Below are 21,155 nucleotides of genomic sequence, written 5' to 3' on the forward strand. Positions count from 1 at the left end.
CTGATCGTTCAACGGTTGTTCTTGCCAATGATGCTGTGGCAGAGCGTCCAGCAAGACAACAACACCAGGCAGGAAAGACAGCTGTCGGCAACCGAGAAACTCCTGAAGAGCAACGAGCTCGATTGCAATCCCAGGCATTACGGATGAGAATTCTGCGGCAAGATGAATCTGAAGAAGAGAGATCAGCTAGGCTTCGAGATCAGGCCTTGAGGCAAAAAGCTCTGCACCACGAAGAATCAGAAGCAGAAAAGTTGGCTCGACTACGGGAACAGTCATTACGGCAAAAAGCTCTGCGGAACGAGGAATCGGAAGCAGAGAAATCAGCTAGGCTACGCGAACAGGCTCTGCGGCAAAGTTCCTTGCGTAGCGAAGAATCGGAAGCAGAGAAAGCAGCTAGGCTGCGTGAAAAGGCTCTGCGGCAAAGTTCTCTGCGCAACAAGGAATCGGAAGCCGAAAAATCAGCCAGGCTTGGCGCACAGTCTCTGCGGCAAAGTTCTCTGCGCAACGAGGAATTGGAAGCCGAAAAAGTAGCTAGGCTGCGCGAACAGTCTCTGCGGCAAAGATGTCTTCGGAATCAAGAAATTGAAGCAGAAAATGCGGCACGACTTCGTGATCAATTAGTCCGTCAGGAAGGTTTACGCGACAACGAAACTGAAGAAAGCAATCTTTCTCGACTTCAGGATCAGTCATCACGCCAGGAAGTCGTACGAGAAAAGGAAACCACAACGGAGCGAATAGAGCGCGCCATCTCTGATAGATTTCGTCAGCAAGTCAATGTGTTCGACGAAATTGAGCAGGAAGGTCGCGTTGAACACTCTGATTTCATGGCTGATTACAGAGCGACCGAGAACGAAGAAGAAACTGCTATGAGGCGTGAAGAGGATCGGCTTCGAACAGAGTTACGTCGAGAACTTGAAGAACAACGAGAGCGAGAAAACGAAGAATTGCGAGCCAGGGATGCACTTGATCATGGCGAAATTAATCCAATTGAAAATGAAGAAGACGAAGCTCTTCGTTTGCAGTTGATGACTGAACGCGACCGGCGTGGAAATCCAAGAACTCATCGGCAGGCTTGCAAAGAAATCGTGGCAGAGGACCGCGTTCACCTGCATGATTGCGGAGATTTGACCAAGATTTGCTCGGAATGTGATGCCAAACATTTCGCGAAAGAAATGCCGAAAGACAAGAAGTTCCAGCAATGCTGCGCAAAGGGTAATGTCATTCTTCCACCTGCTAAGCCGTGTCCAGAACCATTGGCCAGCCTCTTGCAAAACCGGCATCCCAAATCGAAACATTTCATGAAGCAGATTCGAAATTACAACAGCGCCCATGCTTTCGCCTCTATGGGAGCTAATTTTTCAACGCCGCCGGGTCGCGGCCCGACCTGTGTACGCATCCATGGTCAGATTTACCACCAAACTACTCCTCTCGGTCAGACGGCAAATCCCAGATACTCTGATTTGTATTTTTTGGATTCTGCGCAGGCTACTGATTTCAGGGCGAATATCGAAATGATGTCAGGTTGTTGTAGAACTTTGATGGAAGAGCTGGACGCTATGCTTCGAGAAATGAATCCTTACGCCTTGACCTACAAGATGATGCGTCAGGTTCTTGAAGAAGAATACGTTCAACGTCAAGCTGAAAATCTTCCTCACTACACTATCGGCATGATCATCACTTGCGATAGGAGAAATGTCGACCAACGAAGATACAACTGTCCAACGGTCAACGAAATTGCTGTGGTTTTCAAAAGCACTGACGGTGAACCACCAGCCTACAGAGATATTCGTGGCCATCTCTACATTCCCGTCAGAGGCCGACGATTCATCCAGATTGACACAAAAAAGGTTATGTGTGATCCGATGTGTTACCCACTTTTATTTCCGAACGGTGACGACGGTTGGCAAATCAACATCCCTTATACCACCACCAGACGGAGAGAGAGAGATGAAGCGGCAGCAATGGCCATGATTGTTGAAGAAGATGAAGAGGAGCAGATTGATCCCTTGTGTCTCAACCCCAGAGTTTTAATTCGTGAGGAAATGGCCGCAGCAGATGGCAATGCTGTGATTGAAAATGAGACAGGTGAAGAACAAGAACCAGAAGCGGACGAGGAGAACGACGATCGACCACCGAACAGAAACAGAGGCCCACGCTCAAGAGTGACGCAAGCCGAATTTTACAGTTCGCGCATATCAGTTCGTGGTGATTTCAACAACGTTTTGGCTGGGGGTCCCGTCACTCAGATGTATTTTGTCGATTCTTACGTCAAGACCGAGGGGAGTCGCCTAGATTGGCTCAGACGAAACCAGAAAGAGCTGCATGTTGAGCGCTACTGCGGTCTGATGGATTACATCAACAATCGAGCAGAGAGAGCAAATTTGGCAGTTGGCTCGATCTACATTCTCCCTTCGTCTTTTATTGGCAGTCCTCGAGCCATGAAACAAAATTACCAAGACGCTATGGCAATTTGTGGAAAATTTGGCAAACCGACTTTTTTTGTGACGTTTACCTGCAATCCCAAGTGGAGGGAAATTGTTGCTAATATCCCAAACTACTTGACGGCTTCCGATCGTCCCGATATGGTCGCAAGAGTATTCCACTTGAAGAAGAAAGAGTTGGTCGACGACATCGAGAAAAAGCAAATATTGGGTTTCGCCGTGGCCAGAATCGAAGTCATCGAATTTCAGAAACGTGGACTGCCTCATTGCCACATGCTGGTGTGGGTCGACAGCCGTGACGCTCCTTCGACACCAGAGGATATGGATAAGACCATCTGCGCTGAAATTCCCGACAAGACACTCTATCCAAGACTTTACGACTCTGTTATGGCTCACATGATTCACGGTCCGTGTGGAGCCATCAACAAAAATTCTCCCTGCATGGATGAAGAGGGCTGCAGTAAAAAGTTCCCCAAAGACTTCAACGAAGAGACTATGATCAATGACAACGGCTATCCGACGTATAAAAGAAGAAACACTGGTGTTGTACATCGTTTGAAAAGGGGGCACACTCACTATGAAGTGGACAACCGATGGGTTGTTCCTTATAACCCTTGGTTGCTACTGAAATATGATTGTCACATCAACATCGAGTATTGCGCCAATATGACCACTGTCAAGTACATCTTCAAGTATGTGTACAAAGGTCACGACTGCAGCAACATTGAATCGAAAACTGGAACGCATCAGCAGGCTGGAGAAGAAAACGAGCAGGTTTTTGTTTGGGACGAAATCTCCACCTTTACGGACACCCGTTACGTCAGCGCGCCAGAAGCCGCCCATAGAATCTTCAAGTTTCCTCTCAGCGATCGTTCTCATACCATCACCCGACTAGCCGTGCATCTGCCTCTTGAACAGTCCGTCTTTTTCCAACCGGGCAACGAGGAACAGGCAGTCATCAATGCCGCGACCAAAGAAACGACGTTAACTGCTTGGTTCATCTTGAATCGGGATAATGAAGAAGCGAGACAGTATTTTTACCGAGAAATTGTCCATCATTTCTGTTTCGTTAGGTCGGGTGAACGTTATTATTGGAAACCTCGAAGAAGAAATATTAAAATCATAGGCCGCTTATATACCGTGGGCGTCCGTCAAGTTGAGCGATACTGCCTTCGCTTGCTTCTCATCAACGTCAGAGGATCAACCAGCTTTGAAGATCTCCGCACGGTCAACGGTGTCCTTCTACCGACGTTTAAATCAGCCGCTTCTGCTTTGAATTTGCTGGAGGACGACAGCGTTTGGGAGAAGACCTTGGACGATGCCGCCGCCTTTGAAATGCCGGAGCGATTGAGACAGCTCTTTGTCGATGTCTGCCTCTTTTGCAATCCTACCGACGCTCTTCATCTCTTTGATCGGTCTCTGCCCCACCTTATGGAAGATTTCATTCGAACTGGTCACGATGCGGAAGTCGCCAAAAACTTGACTTTGAAATGGATTCAAGACAAGTTGATTCTCCACAATAGAACAATGGAAGAACTCTCTTTGCCTGTTCCTGACTTTCAGCTTATTCGCCAAATTATTGAAGCTCAACTCGAAGAGAATACTGCAATTACCCGGATAGAAAAGAGACGATTGGGTGAACTGATGGTTACTCAATTGAACGAAGGTCAACGAGCCGCCTATGATCAAGTCATGGCTGCCATCAACGACAACAACAACTCAGTTCCCCATCAGTATTTTTTGGATGGTCCTGGAGGTACTGGCAAGACCTTTTTGTACAACACTCTGATCACCGTACTGCAAGGCCAAGGGAAGACAGTCATCGCCGTCGCTTCTACCGGCATCGCTTCTACGTTGTTGATTGACGGCTCAACATACCATTCCCAATTTAAGATCTACCCTCCAATTACCGAAGTTACCAGATCGAAAATTGTAGATGGAAGCACTCTCGCTAATTTGATTTTAAGTGCCGTTCTCATCATTTCCGACGAAGCCACAATGAAGACAAATCACGCTCTCGACGCTTTTAATTTCCTCTTTCAAAAATTGGAAAAGAAAAATATACCTCATGGTGGAAAAGTCCTTCTTCTTGGTGGTGACTTTCGTCAATGTTTACCAGTCGTCCGACATGGAAACAGGGTGAAGGTGGTGGAAGCTACAATCCGAAATAACGCAACGTGGCCTCTGTTTCGTCATCTTCGTCTAACCCAGAATATGCGTACCGTGGCCGGCAATCAAGACTACGCTGACTGGCTTATTCAGCTTGGAAACGGTACTCTGCCAACGAATCCAAGACTTAACAATCCCAATCTCATCGAAATTCCTGCCGAATTTCTGGACTTTGGACGGAATTTGATTGAGTACGTCTTTGGTGTTCCTTCTCTTCTTTTGGATCCAGAGGTATCTCAGCAGATTTGCAGTCGAGCCATTCTCTGTCCGAAGAACGAAGACTGCCTACGGATCAACAATCAGATCATCAAAGACATGCCTGGAATAGTTCATCAGTACAAAAGCATCGACACGATTGATTCGGACGATCCTGAAGAAATTGCCAATTATCCAACCGAGATTCTCAACACCTTTAATGTGTCCGGAATTCCCACTCATGTTCTCAAGTTGAAAGTGGGAGCCATCATCATTCTGCTCAAGAACATTGATTCGCGTAAGGGTCTCTGCAATGGCACCCGTCTCATCATCAGGGCCCTCAGAGAAAATCTGATCGTTGCAGACATCGCTTCCGGCAAGAACAAGGGTCACACGGTTTACATCCCGCGAATGACGCTGTCGCCCACCGATTCCGATCTTCCTGTCATACTCAAGAGGCTCCAGTTTCCTGTGCTGTTGGCATTTGCCATAACCATCACCAAGTCACAGGGCCAGACTTTTGATCGTGTCGGCATTTTCCTCCCGGAGCCTGTCTTTTCTCACGGTCAGCTGTATGTGGCTTTTTCACGTGCAACATCGAAAGAAGGTTCATAAATATTTTTTATAGATTTTTGTTTACTTCTTTTACTTTATAGAATGTTTTACTTTTTTTATCGGGGAAAAAACCCACAGGTGTCAAAGTTGAAATAGCTGAATCTGCAAAGCAAGGACGGCTTTTGAGAAATCACCTGACAGCCACTGAAGAGGAAAAAGAGAAAGTATTCACCGTCAATATTGTTTACAAAGAAGTCCTTTTGTAAACACATCATCATCACACAGTTAAACGACTTAATCCTTTATACCATTCTTCCGTAGTCAACCCCTGAAAACCTTCTTGGATCCCTTTTTCCTTTCTATTCCTTTCTTTCCCAGCTTTCTAAACCCAAGAGGAACTAAATTCCGCCTCGGTCTACGGGCCAAAAAATGGAGCACGGGCATGGCCATGGGGTAGTACCCATGTGCGCTCAACCGTGAATTAATAATATTAAAGTGTAGCAATAAATACCCAAAATAATAAAAAAACAACAAAAAATTCAAAATTTTCGCCAATGAAAAATATTTTAAAAGTGTTTTACGAGTTTTACACATCGGCAAATGGTGTACTGGATAGCGTACTTGCTTAAGGACAGTAATGGTAACGGTTCAAACCTGGCTGAGTGCCGTTATATTTTTATATATTCTTCGGATTTCAAAGCTGATAGAATTCAAAGTATCGCACTTATAATGATGATGCCAAGTATTATTTCGCCGTTTATAAACGCTATAGCCACTACACTTTTTTTTTATTTATCTGTTAATTAAACATCGATTGATTGAAACGACCATTCGAACAATAATTCTCCCGCTTTGCTCATGCCGGGCGATTAATACAACCTTAAAATAAACCTTAAAAATGGTCCGATAAATAGTCCAACAGATTTGATCACATCGATTGATGAGTGACATCACTGAAAAAAGATTACGCGTTGATGGTTCAAACCCACAGTCGGCTAATATCTTTCTGATGTAAAGAATAGCACGAGTAGTGACCGAATGATGTTTAGAGATCGGTAGCGATTTTAAAAAATGTCTTCAAATCCAAGGACTTTAATTTTGCTCCAGCTGAGCGATATCCATGACAATATGTAAGTATGCGCTATGCACCTGGTCACGTCGGAACTTTATTAACCTCACCGCTGTTGGTGTAGTGGTTAGAGCATTGGATAGGTAACTCTAAGGTCGGTGGTTCAAACCCACTCTCGGCGAACAACTGTATAATAATGCGAAGATTTTCAATATCGAATATTTCAAAAACCGATGCAAATAAATTGGTTTTGCCCTTGATGTGTTGTTACCATGACAATGTATAGTTATGCGCTAAAATGCTGGTCCCGTTGGGAATTCAGTTTCACCACCGCTGTTGGTGTGGTGGTTATAGCATTGTATTGGTAATTCTAACGTTGGTGGTTCAAGCCCACTCTCAGCTAACAACTATGTAATGAAGCAAATCGTCTCACAATTGAGTAGTTCTAATACTGATGCCTATTAATCGATTTTGCTCACGCTGGGTGATAACCATGACTTTGTGTGAGTATGCGCTGTCCACTTGGTGACGTCGGGACTGTTAACGTTTATAAACACCGCTGTTGGTGTAGTGGTTATAGCATTGTATTGGTTATTCAAAGGTTGATGGTTCAAACCCACTCTCGGAAAACAATGATTAAAAGTAGCAAATAGTCTCTCATTTGAGTAATTCTTTTACTTATGCCGATTAATCGATTTTACTCACACTGGGCGATAACTATGACTATGTGTGAGTATACGCTTTCAACTTGATGACATCGGGACTGTTGAGGATTATGAGCACCGCTGTTGGTGTAGTGGTTATGACATTTGCTTAATAATACGAAGGTTGGTGGTTCAAACCCACTCTGGGCAATTAACAATCTAATGAAACAAATAGTTTCATAATTGAATAATTCTGATAGTGATGCCTATTAATCGATTTTGCTCACGCTGGGCGATAACCATGACTATGTGTGAGTATGCGCTGTCCAACTGGTAACATCGGGACTGTTGACGTATCTCAGCACCCCTGTTGGTGTAGTGGTTATAACATCGGATTGGTAATACAAAGGTTGGTAATACCATTGTAAATAAAACGCTTTTGCTCTCGCGCTATACATTTGGTCAAATTGGAAAATCGTCTTAAACACTGCTGTTGGTGTAGTGGTTATAGATTTAGATTAGTAAGAAAAGGTTGATGGTTCAAACCCACTTTCAGGCAAATAACAATCGAATGAAGAAAATAGTTTCCGCAACGGTGAATTCTTACACTGATGCAAATTAATCGATTTTGTTCTTGCTGGGCGATGAACCTCACGTTGGTTATTTTACCGCCATAGGCAATTGCTCTTTTGAAAAGTTTGCATAGACAATGAAACTGTTGGTATAGTCAGAATTACTCGAGAAAAAATAACAGGAGATTAACAACAAAATGTAAGCAACAGCCATTCGTTTCGGCCCTGAATTTGCTATTTAAGACAGTTTACTGGCTTACGACTATCCATTCGTCGAGCTGATAAGCTTGCTTTTCTATATTCACCCAAAGAATGGTGGTTCAAACCCACTCTTGACAAACAATTGTCTAATGAAGCAAATAGTCTTAATTTCGCTAAATGCAAACTCCGATGTAAATAAAACGCTTTTGCTCACGCTGAGTGATAACTATGACAATATGTAAGTATGCGCTATCCACCTGGTCACCTCGGAAAATGATTTAAATAACGTAGTTGGTGAAGTGGTTATGGCATTGAATAGGTAAATTAAGGGTTGGTGGTTCAAATACACTCTCAGGAAAACAACATTGGAATGAAACAAATAGTTCCAGAAACGATAAATTCTTACACTGATGCAAATAAATCGATTTTGTTCTTGCTGGGCGATGATACTGAAAATTTTAAAGAATGCACTACCCATTAGGTCCCGTCGAGACTTGCATTGAATTATGCTTATTAATATTAATTTAATAATGCACCCATTTTCGTTTATTTTTGCTGACCATGACAATATAGATGTATGCAGAATCCATTTGGTCACATCAAGACTTGCAACCAAACACCGCTGTTGGTGTAGTGGTTATAGCATTGGATTGATAACTCAAAGCGTGGTGGATCAAACCTACTTTCGGCCAACAACCGTCTAATGAAGCAAATTGTCTCAATATCGATAAAGTTAAACTACGATGATATTGAAACGCTTTTGCTCACGCTGGGTGATAACTATGACAATGTGTAAGAATGCGCTATCCACCTGGTCACGTCGGAACTTGAATATATACACCTCTGTTGGTGTAGTGGTTATAGCATTGGATTGGTAATTCAAAGGATGTCGGTTCAAACCCGATATCGGCAAAAAAAAGTAGCCAAAATATGGCATGCAAATGAATCGGAAGTAAGAAATCATAAAAAGATTTGACACTGTTACAATTTTGTCCGCAGATTAAATGACGATTTATAGCAATTCTGACTACATTCTTTCACAACTCCAAGGCTCAGTGGTTAGAGCGTCGGATTCAAGATTCAGCGGACCAGTGTTCAAACGATACTCAAGACAGTAACCAATAATTGAAGAAAAAACGTGCAGGTAATTAATAGGAAAGGGATAAATAGATGGGTAAAGTAAAGTGGGAACAAATACAGTAAATATCGATAAATGTCAAGTGGAACACATCCAAATTCTGAATAAAACACAAATCCCCGGTACCAAATCCCTCGAAAAAATACAAGTCCAAAAAAACCTTACAACCCCAACGGGCTTACAGAGAAAAACGACAGATTCCTAAAATGAAACCAAAATATCACGTAAAAAAGTACAAGTCTAAAATCACACCCAATATACCCAAAATTGTGTCAAGTCCAACACAACCAAATTCTGAATAAATATAAGTCCCAAAAATAAACCCAAATGCCACCGATACTTGGTTGCAACGAAAAAAAAAATAAGTCCAAAAAAAAAAACCAAAAGACCGTCTGGCTCACGGTGGAAGATGTAAAAGTCCATAAATGGATGAAAAACTAAGTCCCGGGCAGTAAGGAATCGGGCAGTGAGATTATACGAGTGGCGTTTTGCTCCATGTGTACTGTGCTGTGCGCTTGGGTGATTGCGTCTAGCAAGGTGGTTCGCCGTCCTTGGACGGGCATCTGGTATACTAGTCTCTTCTCTTCTGTATAGCCCGTGGTTCATCCCATTCAACCTTGACTTTGTCTGTGAAACTGTTTGTTTGTTGGTTTGTTTGTTTGTTATCACCAAGCATCCAACTTTGCTGTTTGTCTGTAGCGGCGAGACGCATCCAGGTGCGAAAGATTGGAGACGAGGCGCATACATCGTTAAAGGCGCTTCATCATCCCACACACACACTTTTCCGTCTCTCTCATTGCGCGTTGGTACCTCTTTGCATCTGTGCTTCACAGTGTGTGTGTGTGTATGTCTACACCACCCGGGATCGAACCAAGTGGGGGGTTGGGGGTTTGAGACATTTTTTTTTCCATTGCTAATTATCACACAATGTCCTCTATTAATTTGTATCGAGTGTTGGGTTTGAACCATGGCTTCGAATACTTGGTGGGTCCGATAGCGTTGCAACACGGTCCTCACCTCATACTCTAACCACTACACTATCAGAACTGATATTCATTCCAAGTTGAAACTCTACACAACTGCTGTCGTTGCGACTTTTGGTGCTTTTTAGTTCGCATCCACACACTACATCCATCCATCCCATGGCTTGCTACCGAATCTCATCGGCTCATGGTATAGTGGATAGCGTGCTCGCTCAGCATGCGAGAGGTCCGAGGATCGATCCCGGCTCAAGTCAACGCATTCGATTTTAATGAAATGAAAGTAATTATTTGAAATTAGTGATCGCTTATCTCGGGGATTGAACCCGAGTTCTCTGGCATGGTTAGCGAACGCTCTAACCACTGGACCACCAATTGATATCACATGTTTACTTCAACTTCAAGTGCCTCGACACATTCATGTCACACACAGCTATGCGGCTCACCGTGAGAGACGAGACGCAAGCCATCGTCGACTCATGATTCTGCATATAATCCATGCTATGCTGCTACAGTTCACTGGCTCATGGTATAGTGATTAGCGTGCTCGCTTGGCATGCGAGAGGTTCGACGTTCGAACCCGGCTCAAGTCACATTCAATTTTAATGAACTGAAAGTCATAATTGGAAATTAATTGTCGCTTATCTCGGGGATTGAACCCGAGTTCTCTGGCATGGTTAGCGAACACTCTAACCACTGGACCACCAATTGATATCTGTAGTTTACTTCAACTTCAAGTGGCTCGGCACACACACACAGACACATGTCAGCTATGCGGCTCGCCGTGAGAGACGAGATGCAAGCCACCGTCGACTCATGATCCTGCTATGCTGCTACATATCATCAGTTCATGGTATAGTGGTTGGCGTACTCGCTTGGAATGCGAGAGGTTCGAGGTTCGATCCCGGATCAATTCACATTCAACTTTAATGAAATGAAAGTAATTATTGGAAATTAATGGTCGCTTATCCCGGGGATTGAACCCGAGTCCTCTGGCGTGATTAGCGAACTCTCTAACCACTGGACCACCAATTGATATTTTAATTTTACTTCAACTTCAAGTGTCTCAGCACACACACACATGTCAGCTATGCGTCTCGCCGTCGTCGACTCATGATTCTGCATTTAAACCCTTCTATCATGCTACGTTTCATCAGCTTATGGTATAGTGGTTAGTATGCTCGCTTAGCATGCGATAGGTCCGAGGTTCGAGCCCAGCTCAAGTCATATTCAATTTTTATGAACTGAAGTTAATTATTGGAAATCAATGGTCACATTTATCGGGGATTGAACCCGAGTACTCTAAGATGGTTAGCGAACACTTTAACCACTGGACCACCAATTGTCGTCTGAACCCAACTTCAACTTCGAGTTACTCGGCACACACACATGTCAGCTATGCGGCTCGCCGTGAGAGACGAGACGCAAGCCTTCTTCGACTCATTATTTCAGATTTAACCCTTGCTATTGCTATGCTGACATTTCTCATCGGCTCACGGTAAAGTGGTTAGCGTTTTCGCTTGACATGTGAGAGGTCCGAGGTTCGAACCCGGTGTAAGAGACATTTTTAACAAATTGTAGTTTGAAGTTAATGGAATTTTATGGTCACATTTTTCGGGAATTGAACCCGAGTACTCTTCCATGGCTATCGAACGCTTTAACCAATGGACCACCGATTGATATACGATCGTCTCATCATACCCCAAGTAGATTGCGTTGAGACGAGACGCGAGCCGTCGTTGTTGACCCATAATTATTTAACGCATAACAGCTTTGATTGCTCGGCCCTTTTCCATCTGAAATTGGAAACATGATTGTGAATTGTTTCACCCTGTCGACTACTTATTTGCAGCACTTTTTCCCTATCTCGCCGTGTTAAAGTTTGTCGGGATGGGTCAGTTGGCTTAATTTCACGGGAAATATTTAAAATACATTAATCGATAGAGCTTTCAAAGGCGGTGACAATTGTGTGAATGGTTTTTAGAGAAACTTTGAAATGAAATAGATATTTAAGTTTTATTCTTAGAGGAACGGGAAGAGAGTTGATTCACCGGTGCCCCCTAGCGTCCAACTTAAGTTTTTGTTAATAAGTCTTAAGCTAACCAAAACAAAACAAAGTGTCGACTGCTATAACCACAACAAAACAAAGTGTCGACTGCTATAACCAAATCAAAACAAAGTGTCGACTGCTATAACCAAAACAAAACAAAGTGTCGACTGCTATTCTAGAAACGTTTGTTGTGTTCAGTTGTAAGAGCTTCTGGGACTTGGCCGCTAGGTGGCACCGGTGAAACGACTTTCTTCCCTTTCTCCTGTAAGGAAATTGCAAATATCTATCAAACTATTAATTACAAGTATAGGAACATTTATTAAGTTGACTAATAATTTTTTGTGCTTTTTTTGCTGCTGATGTAAAAAAATTTACACAGCCGACATAGGAAACCTCGAAGATTCCCGTCCTCTAGATTAAGTAGTCCATGCTCCTCCTTGCTTAGCCGCTTATCCTTGCAGGCTGCAGTGGCAGCAATTTTATTTGAATTTTTTTTTTCCTTAAGTAAGTTGACGACAAGAACCATCGTATTAAAGTTCAATTTAACTAATCGTGTTTTTACGAAGAAACAGGTGTACTCATAGCCGTTCCTAAATGAACGCTTTATTTTGTGAAGTCGTAAGAGATGTTTAGTAAAGCTTAACAAACTGACCATTTGATGGACAGTGAAACTGATCAAGAGAATACTGGGCATACCAGTTCAGTGATACCTGATGGTAATTATTTGTTATATTTTGAGTATTTTATTGTGTTTTGTGTTAATCATTAATTATAACTTTTTTATATCAGATGCCATTCATCCTGTGACAGTTCTCTCAAACCAGGTTGATAGCAAGGTTGATAGCCAAATAGTCAAAGAGAACCGTGCCAGTTCAGTGATCTCTGCTGCTGGTACTTATATGCTATTCTTTTCGAATATTTTGTGTCCTGTGTTTATGGTTAATCTTAACTTTCCTTAAATTAGATGCCATTCGTCATGTGACAGTTCTCTCAAACCAAGTTGATAGTCAAATAGAAGAAGAGAATACTGGCCGTGCCAGTTCAGTCATCTCTTGCTGCAGGTAATTATTTGCTACTCTTTTCGAATATATTGTGTCCTGTGTTTATGGTTAATCTTAACTTTTCTTAAATTAGATGCCATATGTCATGTGACAGTTCTCTCAAACCAAGTTGATAGTCAAATAGAAGAAGAGAATACTGGCCGTGCCAGTTCAGTGATCTCTTGCTGCAGGTAATTATTTGCTACTCTTTTCGAATATATTGTGTCCTGTGTTTATGGTTAATCTTAACTTTTCTTAATTTAGATGCCATTAGTCATGTGACAATTCTTTCAAACGTACCAAGTTGATAGTCAAATAGAAGAAGAGAATACTGGCCGTGCCAGTTCAGTGATCTCTTGCTGCTGGTAATTATTTGCTTTCTTTTAGAATATACTGTGTTCATGATTAATCTTATCTTTTTAAAAACCAATAGCCATCCATCCTGTGACAGTTCTCTCATACCGGGTTGATATTCAAATAGATGAAGATAATACTGGCCATATGAAGATAATACTGGCCATACCAGTTTCAGTGATGGTAATTATTTGTTATACTTTGAGTATTTCATTGTGTTATGTTTTTAACATTAATCATAAATTTTTTAGATCAGATATGCCATTCATCCTGTGACAGTTCTCTCAGGCCACGTTGATAGTCAAATAGTTAATAGTTGAAGGGAACACTGGCCGTGCCAGTTCAGTGATCTCTGCTGCTGGTTAGTTATTTGCTGATATTAAAAAAAAATACTGTGTCCTATGTTTATGGTTAATCTTGACTTTTCTTAAATCAGATGCCATTCTTTTTATGAAAGTTCTCTCAAACCATGTTGATAGTCAAAATAAATGAAGATAAGCTGTCAGCGGACACTTGGTTGTGTGGTTAGAGTACCCGCGCCGTGATTCGTTGAGTCGCACGTTCAAGTCTCTCGCTGGAAGTTCATTTTGAATTTTCGCCATTTGCGCGTAGCTGTTTCTGTTGGTTATTTAAATTCGTATTTTGTAAACGGATATGTATATGTATTGATGTTGTGGTTAGCACGCCCGCCGTGTAATCATGAAGTCGGAGGTTCGATACTCGATCCAGACAAATGTTTTACTGATATTTTTGTTCGCCAATCAATAAAAAAAAATTATAGCAGACAACTTCATTGTTTATCTCACAATACGGCGAAACGTAAGATATTGTGTGTTACAGTTTTTGTTGTTATTCACTGTTGATTAAACTGAAAACTTTGCTGGTTCCATATATATTGAAAAGTCAAAGGTGGGATTGGTTCAATTCCATTCATTGTGAGAATTTGCATTATGAAACTGTAAAACAAGACAAATTGAACAAAATGAATGTTACACTGGTTTGGCTTAGTGATTCATGCTTTGTTTTGTATTTCTTATTCGCAGTCTTTTCATCACAAAATCTCAGGAAAGTGGAAGTGTACTGAAGAAAAGACTGCGAATAAGAATTTCTGCTGGCATGGTACAGTTTTAGGAAATAATTCTTATTCGCAGTCTTTTCATCAGCAGAATCTCAGTAAAGTAAAAGTTTGCTCAAGAAAAGACTGCGAATAAGAATTTCTGCTGGGATGGCCCAGTTTTAGTTGTTTTTTCGTATTCAGTCTTTTAAACAGCAAAATATCAGTAAAGTAAAATTTTGCTCAAGAAAAGACTGTGAATAACAATTTCTGCTGGGTTGGTCCAGTTTTGGGAAATTATTCTTATTCACAGTCTTTTCATCAGCAGAATCTTAGTAAAAAAAGTTAGCTGAAGAAAAGACTGCGAATAAGAATTTTTGCTGGGATGGCCCAGTTTTAGGAAATTATTCTTATTCGCAGTCTTTTCATTAGCAAAATCTCAGGAAAGTAAAAGTTTGCTGATGAAAAGACTGCGAATAAGAATTTCTGCTGGGATGGTCCAGTTTCAGGAAATAATTCTTATTGATTCATGCTTTGTTTTGTATTTCAGCATTTGATTGGTGCCTTATTCATCGATTTCGCGGTGTATTTACGACCTCCTTTAAGGCAACGAGTAAATTCTGGGTTTGAATTGTAAGGTAAGCTGATTTTCCGATACCATTTCTAGATATATTCTTTATCATCAATGTTGAAAGCTTTGTTAAGTGTGGGTACATCTTGGTTATGTGTGTCATTAATTATGAATTGATTGTGTTTTCAGTGTTTCGGTTTCATCATGTATCTTAATCTAGACTCAAGGTATCAAGTATATTTGAGCTTCTGTAGATCATTTTTGGGTTGTTGAATTTCCATACTTTGGTATCCGTCGGTGGTACGTTCGCTTCCGTACTTAGGGGTTTCAAATGTAGATTAAGTCAATTATGTTTTTGGGTTTTGAATACATGTCTGATTGATAACTATGTGCTATGCCTTGCACCTACTTAAAAAAAAAAACTGCTAGAAATCGCCAGCTCCCGGTAATTTTGTCGTCGAATTTATTTTAACAGTCATCAGCCCATGGTGTTGTGGTTAGCGTAGCGGATTACAAACAATGAGGTCGATGGTTCAAAACTGATTCCGTGAAAAAAAAATAATAAATCGTTTATTTCAAAACTGTGTTTCTTTCACTGAACTTGGTGCATTTGTGTTGCTTTTGTGTTTTAATACTAATATGTGTTTGTTTTTTTGCCATTCTTCAGCGGGATCTACAATATTCGAGTCGCCGGTTATTTCCACTTCGAGATGTCTTCCTTCTTCCTACAGCATCACAACACTCATTTCTCAAGTAAAGTACTTTCCGAATTCCATCAATTTAAAGTCCGTAGCATGTTTTTCTTAGCCTGCTAAAGACTTAAGAGTTGTGGTGTCCGACGGTTTTCAGCCAATTTGTGCTGGTCTTGGTACAGTGGTTAGCATTATGGCTTTCGACAAGTCACGATTGCGATTGAAATCCCGATCAAGTCAGCATCAAGTTGAGCGCCAATGAAAACAATTGTACTGCTGTTGCCATTTTTGGGGGTATGTCTTTTGTGTAACGAACAGTCGAGAACCGGAGAGGAGCTAACCTGCGATGCGTATTTGTTTATCAGATGTGAACCTTAACCGGGCTGTACCACTGGGATATTGAGCACCGGTTGTGTCGACGGCTTATGTTCGTATTTGTGTTTAGTTTTAAGCTTTTTGAAATTTTTGCGGTGTAAAGCCCTCCAAAAGCCCTCCAAAAAAGCCCTCCACTGATAGAAGCGAATTTTTTTTGATAAATTAGGGGTTATTTTGCTGATTTGAAAATGCCACCGCGTCGCGAATTAACACGAGAGGAAAAGGATGAGAAAAATAGGAAGGCTAGGGAAAAAAGAAGTCTCGAAGACCCGGAGGCAAAACAATTGAGATTGGCGGCTCAGAGGGAAAAGGCCAAGTTCGTCCGTGAAGAGAAGCGTCGTCGGCTAAATCCCGAAGAAGATCAGGCTGCCAAAAATTTGAATGCGCAAAGGGCGAGAGAAGACCGCCAGGCAGAGGCACCTGACGAGAGAGCGTTGAGGCAGAGGTTAGATGCGGACCGGAAAAGAGTCGCCCGTGCTAGCGAGACGGATGTTGAGCATCAAACTAGGCTGCTCGATCAACGAATCCGGCAGCAACTCCTTAGGCAGGAACAGACTAAAGAAGATGATCGTGCTCGACTGTTGGCCGAGGAGGAGCGGCAAGAAGTTCATCGGCAGGAAGAAGAAAATCGTATTCGGTTGGAAGTCGAGGAAGAGAGGCAAGCCCGCCTACTTCAAGCAGAAGAAAATCGTGCACGTGTTCAGGCCGAGGCGGAGCGGCAAGCTGCCCTTCGTCAACAAGAGGCAGCATCTATCTTGCGAGCGATGCATCAGAGACCAGCATCTGATCGCCCTAGGGTTGTTCTTGCCAATGATGCTGTGGCAGAGCGTCCAGCAAGACAACAACACCAGGCAGGAAAGGCAGCTGTTGGCAACAGAGAAACTCCTGAAGAGCAACGAGCTCGATTGCAATCCCAGGCATTGAGGATGAAAATTTTTCGGCAAGATGAATCTGAAGCGGAGAGATCAGCTAGGCTTCGCGATCAGGACTTGAGGCAAAAAGCTCTGCGCCACGAAGAATCTGCAGCAGAAAAATTTGCTCGACTTCGGGAACAGTCATTACGGCAAAAAGCTCTGCGGAACGAGGAATCGGAATCAGAGAAATCATCTAGGTTACAAGAACAGGCCCTGCGGCAAAATTCTCTGCGGAACGAAGAATCGGAAGTCGAAAAATCAGCCAGGCTGCGCGAACAGTCTCTGCGGCAAAGATATGTTCGGAATCAAGAAATTGAAGCAGAAAATGCGGCACGACTTCGTGATCAATTAGTCCGCCAGGAAGGTTTACGCGAAAACGAAACTGAAGATAGCAATCTTTCTCGACTTCAGGATCAGTCATCACGCCAGGAAGTTGTACGCGGCGGGGAAACAGCAGAGGAAAGAATAGATCGCGCTATCTCTGATAGATTTCGTTATCAAGTCAATGTGTTCGACGAAATTGAGCAGGAAGGTCGCGTTGATCACCCCGAGTACATGGCTGATTACAGAGCGACCGAGAACGAAGAAGAAACTGCTATGAGACGTGAAGAAGATCGGCTTCGAACAGAGTTACGTCGAGAACATGAAGAACAACGAGAGCGAGAAGCCGAAGAATTGCGAGCTAGAAATGCAGTTGATCATGGCGAAATTGTTCCAATTGAAAATGAAGAAGACGAAGCTCTTCGTTTGCAGTTGATGACTGAACGCGACCGGCGTGGAAATCCAAGAACTCATCGGCAGGCTTGCAAAGAAATCGTGGTAGAGGACCGCGTTCACTTGCATGACTGCGGAGATTTGACCAAGATTTGCTCGGAATGTGATGCCAAACATTTCGCGAAAGAAATGCCAAAAGACAAGAAGTTCCAGCAATGCTGCGCAAAGGGCAATGTCATTCTTCCACCTGCTAAGCCGTGTCCAGAACCATTGGCCAGCCTCTTGCAAAACCGGCACCCGAAATCGAAACATTTCATGAAGCAGATTCGGAATTACAACAGCGCCCATGCTTTCGCCTCTATGGGAGCTAAATTTTCACCGCCGCCAGGTCGCGGCCCGACCTGTGTTCGCATCCAAGGTCAGATTTACCACCAAACTACTCCTCTCGGTCAGACGGCGAATCCCAGATACTCTGATTTGTATTTTTTGGATTCTGCGCAGGCTACTGATTTCAGGGCGAATATCGAAATGAATTCGGGTTGTTGTAGAATTTTGATGGAAGAGCTGGACGCTATGCTTCGAGAAAAGAATCCTTACGCCTTGACCTACAAGATGATGCGTCAGGTTCTTGAAGAAGAATACGTTCAACGGCAAGCTGAAAATCTACCTCACTACACTGTCGGCATGATCATCACTTGCGATAGAAGAAATGTCGACCAACGAAGATACAACTGTCCAACGGTTAACGAAATTGCTGTGGTTTTTAAAAGCACTGACGGCGAACCACCAGCCTACAGAGATATTCGTGGCCATCTCTACATTCCCGTCAGAGGCCGTCGATTTATCCAGATTGACACAAAAAAGGTTATGTGTGATCCGATGTGTTACCCCCTTTTATTCCCCAACGGTGACGACGGTTGGCATATGAACATGCCTTATACCACCACCAGACGGAGAGAGAGAGATGAAGCGGCAGCAATGGCCATGATTGTTGAAGAAGATGAAGAGGAGCAGATTGATCCCTTGTGGCCCAACCTCAGAGTTTTAATTCGTGATGAAATGGCCGCAGCAGATGGCAATGCTGTGATTGAAAATGAGCCGGGTGAAGAACAAGAACCAGAAGCGGACGAGGAGAACGACGATCAACCACCGAACAGAAACAGAGGCCCACGCACAAGAGTGACGCATGCCGAGTTCTACAGTTCGCGCATGTCAGTTCGCGGTGATTTCAACAACGTTTTGGCTGGGGGTCCCGTCACTCAGATGTATTTTGTCGATTCTTACGTCAAGGTCGAGGGGGATCGCCTAGATTGGCTCAAACGACACCAGGCAGAGCTGCATGTTGAGCGCTACTGCGGACTGATGGATTACATCAACAATCGAGCGGAGAGAGCAAATTTGGAAGTTGGCTCGATCTACATTCTCCCCTCGGGTTTTATTGGCAGTCCTCGAGCCATGAAACAAAATTACCAAGACGCTATGGCAATTTGTGGAAAATTTGGCAAACCGACTTTTTTTGTGACGTTCACCTGCAATCCCAAGTGGAGGGAAATTGTTGCTAATATTCCAAATTACTTGACGGCTTCCGATCGTCCCGATATGGTTGCAAGAGTATTCCACTTGAAGAAGAAAGAGTTGGTCGACGACATCGAGAAAAAGCAAGTATTGGGTTTCGCCTCGGCCAGAATCGAAGTCATCGAATTTCAGAAACGCGGACTGCCTCATTGCCACATGCTGGTTTGGGTCGACAACCGCGACGCTCCTTCGACACCAGAGGATATGGATAAGACTATCTGCGCTGAAATTCCCGACAAGACACTCTATCCAAGACTTTACGACTCTGTTATGGCTCACATGATTCACGGTCCGTGTGGAGCCATCAACAAAAATTCTCCCTGCATGGATAAAGAGGGCTGCTGTAAAAAGTTCCCAAAAGACTTCAACGAAGAGACTATGATCAATGACAACGGCTATCCGACGTATAAAAGAAGAAACACTGGTGTTGTACATCGTTTAAAAAGGGGGAACACTCACTATGAAGTGGACAACCGATGGGTTGTTCCTTATAACCCTTGGTTGCTACTGAAATATGATTGTCACATCAACATCGAGTATTGCGCCAATATGACCACTGTCAAGTACATCTTCAAGTATGTGTACAAAGGTCACGACTGCAGCAACATTGAATCAAAAATTGGAACGCATCAGCAGGTTGGAGAAGAAAACGAGCAAGTTTTTGTTTGGGACGAAATTTCCACCTTTACGGACACCCGTTACGTCAGCGCGCCAGAAGCCGCTTATAGAATTTTCAAGTTTCCTCTCAGCGATCGTTCTCATACCATCACCCGACTAGCCGTGCATCTGCCTCTTGAACAGTCCGTATTTTTCCAACCGGGCAACGAGGAACAAGCAGTCATCAATGCCGCGACCAAGGAAACAACGTTAACTGCTTGGTTCATCTTGAATCGGGATAATGAAGAAGCGAGACAGTATTTTTACCGAGAAATTGTCCATCATTTTTGTTTCGTGAGGTCGGGTGGACGTAATTATTGGAAACCTCGAAGAAGAAATATTAAAATCATAGGCCGCTTATATACCGTGGGCGTCCGTCAAGTTGAGCGATACTGCCTTCGCTTGCTTCTCATCAACGTCAGAGGATCAACCAGCTTTGAAGATCTCCGCACGGTCAACGGTGCCCTTCTACCGACGTTTAAATCAGCCGCTTCTGCTTTGAATTTGCTGGAGGACGACAGCGTTTGGGAGAAGACCTTGGACGATGCCGCCGCCTTTGAAATGCCGGAGCGATTGAGACAGCTCTTTGTCGATGTCTGCCTCTTTTGCAATCCCACCGACGCTCTTCATCTCTTTGATCGGTCTCTGCCCCACCTCATGGAAGATTTCATTCGAACTGGTCACGATGCGGAAGTCGCCAAAAACTTGACTTTGAAATGGATTCAAGACAAGTTGATTCTCCACAATAGAACAATGGAAGAACTCTCTTTGCCTGTTCCTGACTTTCAGCTTATTCGCCAGATTATTGAAGCTCAACTCGAAGAGAATACTGCAATTACCAGGATAGAAAAGAGACGATTGGGTGAACTGATGGTTACTCAATTGAACGAAGGTCAACGAGCCGCCTACGATCAAATCATGGCTGCCGTCAACGACAACAACAACTCAGTTCCCCATCAGTATTTTTTGGATGGTCCAGGAGGTACTGGCAAGACCTTTTTGTACAACACTTTGATCACCGTACTGCAAGGCCAAGGGAAGACAGTCATCGCCGTCGCTTCTACCGGCATCGCTTCTACGTTGTTGATTGACGGCTCAACGTACCATTCCCAATTTAAGATCTACCCTCCAATTACCGAAGTTACCAGATCGAAAATTGTAGATGGTAGCATTCTCGCTAATTTGATTTTAAGTG

General features: G+C 43.1%; 1 long non-coding RNA gene across 3 annotated transcripts in view; it reads left to right on the top strand.

Moving 5' to 3' along the window:
* Positions 1-21,155, top strand: part of LOC124341885 — a 122,471-nt gene that overhangs the window by 72,405 nt on the left and 28,911 nt on the right. Inside the window, exons 8-9 of one of the 3 annotated variants that reach the window (XR_006918655.1) lie at positions 12,804-12,905; positions 12,979-13,018. The exons of the other annotated variants lie outside the window; for them this stretch is intronic. This is a non-coding gene — a long non-coding RNA (uncharacterized LOC124341885). Of the gene's footprint in view, positions 1-12,803; positions 12,906-12,978; positions 13,019-21,155 lie in introns of those variants that run through there. 3 annotated transcript variants of the gene reach the window in all.

This window comes from Daphnia pulicaria, chromosome 6 (genome assembly GCF_021234035.1).
Source record: "Daphnia pulicaria isolate SC F1-1A chromosome 6, SC_F0-13Bv2, whole genome shotgun sequence".
Lineage (NCBI taxonomy): Eukaryota > Metazoa > Arthropoda > Branchiopoda > Diplostraca > Daphniidae > Daphnia > Daphnia pulicaria.